The sequence below is a fragment of the Ceratotherium simum genome, chromosome 9 (assembly GCF_057802395.1).
Source record: "Ceratotherium simum simum isolate JZ-2026a chromosome 9, ASM5780239v1, whole genome shotgun sequence".
In the NCBI taxonomy this organism is placed as follows: Eukaryota; Metazoa; Chordata; class Mammalia; order Perissodactyla; family Rhinocerotidae; genus Ceratotherium; species Ceratotherium simum.
In genome coordinates this window covers 60,801,466-60,807,581 of record NC_141908.1, presented here as the reverse complement: position 1 = coordinate 60,807,581, position 6,116 = coordinate 60,801,466, and positions in this window count along the sequence as shown.

Genomic DNA, 6,116 nt, shown 5'->3' with positions numbered 1-6,116 from the left:
CAAATTAGAGACATTTTTGCTTGTCATATTGGTAAATAATTTGAAAGAAAAATATATAATATCCATTACTAGTGTGCCTTCGGATTAGAATATTCATATATTGCAGGTGAGGGAATAAATTGGAGTAAATGTTAAGGAATTTATACTAGATTTATAACCCTTGACAGAGTATTTTTTTAATACAAATTTGTTCATAAGAATTAGGCAGACAAACACTGATGTGAAAAAATGTTCATTAGAGGATTATTTATAATAAAAGGGAATTGGACAAAATAATTAAGGACAGCCTAAATCATGGTACAACCAAATGATGGTATACTATGCAGCAGTTAGATGAACAATTTTAAAGAAAAGTTAAGGGAATGGGAAAATGTTCATAGTAAAATTCTAAAAGGATAAGGGAGTATACAATTTTATAAACCTGTATATCATAATCTAATTTTTAGTGGTTATTTTCTCTCAGGGGTTATGGGTGACTTTCACTTTTTACTTTGCATTTTTCAGTATTGTTTCAATTCTCGATAATAATTGTATGTATCTTTATATTCAGGAAATGTGGAAAATGCTGCTTTTCATATCATATTATGTAAGTAAAACTATAAAATGCACATGCAGATGGTCTCAACTATATAAATAAAAATATTTATTTTTAAATCATTTTAAGGAAAATAAATAAAGAAAAGAGCCGGAAGAAAAAGAGCTTTAAGTCTATTTGGCAAGCCATGGACAGCCTGTGAAAGTTCATGGGCAGGGCACCATGTATTAGAGCTGCAGTTAAGACAATAGCTTAGGAGAGTTCTAACAGCAGGTAGGGAAAGGTGACTCATATCACGTGGTGGTAGATGACAAGAAGGGGTTGATATTGAGTTATTATCAGGGATAGAACTGGAAGTACTTAGAGACTGAGAGGGGGATATGAAGGACAAGTAGGAGCCAAGAACTTCAAAAATTTCTTGAATATAAAAGATACATGCCACTATTATATAGAATTTGAAATAATACAGAAAAATGCAAAAAAAAAGCAAAGTAAAAATGAAAGTGCCAATTTACAGAAATATGGAAATTTGGAAAAAAAGCTGGTTTGAAAGAGATGTTAGGTTAATTTTTAAACTTGAGTTGAATTTGTGCCAATAAAATATTAAAGATATATTCAAATATTTCCCTTAGTTTTTATTATGTAATATGAACATAGTAAAAAAAATAAAATAGGAGAGAAAGGTACACATTAATATCAAATCTTCTTCTGAATTTTTTATAACTACCACAAGTCCTACTCTTCACTGGTAACCACCTTGAATTGTTTTCATTTTTATTTCCTCTGGTAATCAATTCCATATCTGTGGAGCTCAAACCTTGATATGTTGATCTATCAATATCAAACATACTTGATGTCTCCATACTCCGAAAGACCAGGAACTTGTCCTCTCCCTAATTTTTTTAAATTGAATGATTATTTTTGGATCCTATTGGTAACAATTGTAATATATTACACTTATGCTTTTATAAAAAGTTTACCCTTAAACTTCTATATCTTGATTGACCAACTTCAGAGAGTATCACTAAATTCTCCACAATATAAACTGAGATTATCAGTGATTATAAACTTCTCTCCATCTCTCATCCCCTGTTTTTCTCCCAATATCTGGCAACTATTCCACCACTTTTATTACGATTCAGAACATTTATATTTTATTCTGTAACTATAATAAAATAATTCATGTTTTGCCTAGAGGTTGAATTCTAAAAACTGAAAACTGATAAACAGCATTTGATAATATTATAATTGTGTAAATATTATTGATATAGAACTTACTACATGTTTGGGATCCATTGAGAAAGAAAGACAATTTGTTTGTTTTTTTTTTTGCAGATGAGGAAGATTCGCTCTGAACTAACATCTCTTGCCAATCTCCCTCTTTTTGCTTGAGGAAGATTGTCCCTGAGCTAACATTTGTGCCAATCTTTCTCTATTTTGTATGTAGGGCACCCCCACATCATGGCTTGATGAGTGATGTGTGCGTCCGCACCCAAGATCCGAACCTGCTTACCCCGAGCTGCTGAAGCAGAGTGCAAACTTAACCACTACACCACTGGGCTGGCCCCTTGTTTGCTTTTTAAGTAACTTTATTGAAGTATAATTTACACACCATAAAGTTCATCCCTTTTAAGTATACAATTCCAAGATTTTTAGTAAACTTACCAAGTGGTGCAATCTTCATCATAATCCAACTTTAAAACATTTTAATTACTCTAATAAGATCCCTCATGTCCGTTTATAGTTAGTCCCCTTTCCTACCCCCAGCCCCAAGTTTCCACTAATGTGCTTCATGGCTCTATAGATTTGCCTTTTCTGGCTTTTTTCACTTAGAAAAATCATTTTAAGTTTTATACACATTGTTCATTCCTTCTTATTGCTAGATAGTATTCCATTGTTTGGATTCTCCACATTTTGTTAGTCATTTATCAGTTGATGGATATTTGAGTTGTTTCAACTTTTTGGCTATTATGAACAATTCTGCTGTGAACATTTTTGTGCAGGTCTTTGTGTGAACATAAGTTTTTAAATTCTCTTGGGCAGATACCTAGGAGATGTAATTCTGTATTTTCTAAACCAGTCTACTGAAGGGAAAATGTCCCAATTATTAAGACCACCTGGAATTTATTTTTCTTATATGTCATCAGTTACTTTAAATCATTCCATGTTTTAGTTTGGTCTACAATCTAACCATGTCTTTTTGTTCATGTTTTTTTCTTCTAGAGATTTAAAACAATTTTTAAATTAAATATTTTATAAATACTAAAAGGTATAAAGATATCACCTGTAAACTTATATGTTTACACTCTGCTTAAGAAATAAAACACTTCCAAATCTGTTGAAGAACCTTATGGATTTCACTTCAATAGCATCCCTCTCACTCCTTTCCAGAGATTATCATTATCCAGAGTTTAATGTGTATCATTCCTATGCATTTCTTTAGTCTTTTATTAACGACATATATATATCCCAATTAGTAAAAAAATAAACATAATTATACTGACTAAATTCTTACTGGGCTTGATTTTTTTCTCAACATGATTTTAATGAGATTTATCCATGTGTATAGTTTTTTACTGCAAGTCATACGTTTTTACTGCCATATTATATTCCATTTTGTGAATATGCCAACATTTACCTATTTCCCAGTTAATGGGAAGTTAGGTAGTTAAAAAAATTTTTTTGCCACTATAAACATTCTTGTGTATGACTCCTGCAATTGACTGAATGTTTGTGTCCCTCAAAAATTCATATCTTGTAACCTAGTTCCTGAGTAATGGTATTAGGAAGTGGGGCATTTGGAGGGATGATTAGGTCATGAGGGTAGAGCCCACATGAATGGGATTAGTGCCCTTATAAAAGAGACCCCAGAGAGCTCCCTTGCCCTTACTGCCATGTGAGGACACAGCTGAGAAAATATCCTTCAACGAACCAAGAGACAGGTTCTCACCAGACACTGAGTTTGTCGACTCCTTGATCTTGGACTTTCCAGCTTCTGGAATTGTAAGAAATAAATTTCTGTTGTTTATAAGTCACTAGGTCTATGGTATTTTATTACAGCAGCCTGAATAGACTAAGACATCTCCTTTACATATGTAGGAAAGTATTTTAGAGTATGTGCATCTAACTTTTCTGGATGTTGGCAACTTGCTTTCCAAAGTGATTTTGCCAATACTTAACACCAACAGGAAATAAAGTTCCTATTGCTCCACATCTTTCCTAGTATCTCATACTGCCAGATCTTTTTTTCCTTCCCAAATTATTGGGTGTGGAAAGGTATATTTATGTTGTAACTTTCAAATTTCATTGAATACTAGTAATTTTTAACACCTTCTATTATGCTTGTTGTTCATTTATGTTTCTGCTTCACTGACTTGTTCGTATTTTTATCCATTTTTATACTAACTTGCTTGTGTTTATCTTATGGATTTCTAGAAATTATTTACGTATTTTAGGTATGAAAACTTTGTTGGTTATGTTATATGCATTGCAAGTAATTTTCTCAATTGTTTTTGGGAGATTTTAGGACTCCCTCTGGGGTAAATGACAGGTAAGTTTACTGTCCAGTATAACAAAGATAATGTTTCCCTCCCGAGAAAAGGTCTGGCATGCTTACTGTAAAATCCAGGTTCCCTCAGCTCAAGGTTCCTCTCCTATAATGCAACTCACTGTGTGTGCAGGTGTCATCTGGCTGTCTTCATGTCACCTTGTGGGAATTGGAGCTCAGAAAACCTGCACAAAAATGGCAATACTCTGGCTACTACTTTTGATGTGAGTAGTAAATACAATTCTCTGTCTCTGACCCAAGAATGTCTTCTATCAGCATCCAGAAAGCTGTGGTAAGCTGACCTGATAGCTTGTAAGAATGGTGAAATATCAGAACTTTCACAGGTCTTGACATCTTATTGTATCTATTAATAAGATAAGGTATATCAATTTTGTTGATCTTTTCAAAGAGCCAGCCATTGATTGTCTCTTGTTTTTCTGTTTTCTATTTCATTGATTTCTGCTCTGATATTTATTCCTGTATTTTTAGTTATTTTGTGATTAACCTGCTCATCCTCTTGAAGTTTCTTAATGTGAATCCTGAGGTCGTTGATATGAGATCTTTGTTCATTTCTAATATAACTATATAGTGCTGTAAATTTTCCCCTAGGTACTACTTTAGCTACATCTCACAGATTTTGCTATGTTGTGTTTTCATCTTCATTCAGTTAAAAATACTTTCTAATTTCCCCTTTGATCCTTGGCTATTTAAAAGTGTATTATTTAGCTTCCAAGTATTTGGGAATTTTCTAGAGATCTTTCTGTTACTGATTTCTAATTTAATTCCATTGGGATCAGAGAACATACTTTGTATGATTTGAATTCTTTTAAATTTATCAAGACTTGTTTTATGGCCCAGACCGTGATTTCTTTTTGTAAATATTCAATGTGCACTTTAAAATAATGTGTATTTTGCTGTTGTTGAGTGGAGTGTACTATAAATTCAATTTGTTCAAGTCTATTGATAGTGTTGTTCAGATCTTTTATATCTTTTTTTTTTTTTATGAGGAGGACTAGCCCTAAGCTAACATCAGATGCCAATCCTCCCCTTTTTTCCTTGAGGAAGAGTGGCCCTGAGCTAACATCTGTGCCCATCTTCCTCTACTTTATATGGGATGCCGCCACATCTTGGCTTACCAAGTGGTGCGTCAGTGGGCGCCCGGGATCCGAACCTGCGAACCCCGGGCTGCCACAGTGGAGCGCGCCGCACTCAACTGCTTTCACCACTGGGCTGGCCCCCTCTTTTATATCCTCAATGGGTTTCTCTCTACTTGTTTTATTAACTTTTAAAGTGAGGAGTATCAAATATTTGACTATATGACTATAATTGTGAATTTGTCTACTTCTCTTTACAGTTGTATTATTTTTGCTTCATGTATTTTGAAGCTCTGTTATTATGACACCTTCACTTTATATAGGCCCACCTGTGCCTTCAAAAATATATTTTTTAATAATTTTTTGAAAAATTGAAAATGTTTTTTGGCCTGGAAATGTTTAGAATATCTAGTCTTCCATATTGTTAAAAATTCACGTTTTTTCTTGTCGACTAAAAAATAATGTGCTTTCACTTAATTAATAAAATAATTAATCTTTTTAGTTTGTTAAGATTCTTGATAAATTAAATCCATTTTTTTTTTTTTTTTTGAGGAGGACTAGCCCTGAGCTAATGCCAATCCTCCCCTTTTTTCTTGAGGAAGATTGGCCCTGAGCTAACATCCATGGCCATCTTCTTCTACTTCATATGGGATGCCGCCACAGCATGGCTTAACAAGCGGTGCGTCAGTGCGCAGCAGGGATCCGAACCTGCAAAACCCGGGCCGCCGCAGCGGAGCATATGCACTTAACTACTTGCACCACTGGGCCGGCCCCTAAATCCATTTTTTTCTTGGAGCCATCTTTTTGGATCTGTTTGGTTTCTTGTTCTGATTTGAACTAATTTCTTCCTAACTCTTCTTCACAGTTGTCAACCTGGGATTTTGTTTTTAATCTCTGTGACTAGGTTAGGTACATGTCTCTAATTTTAGTCACTAATTAC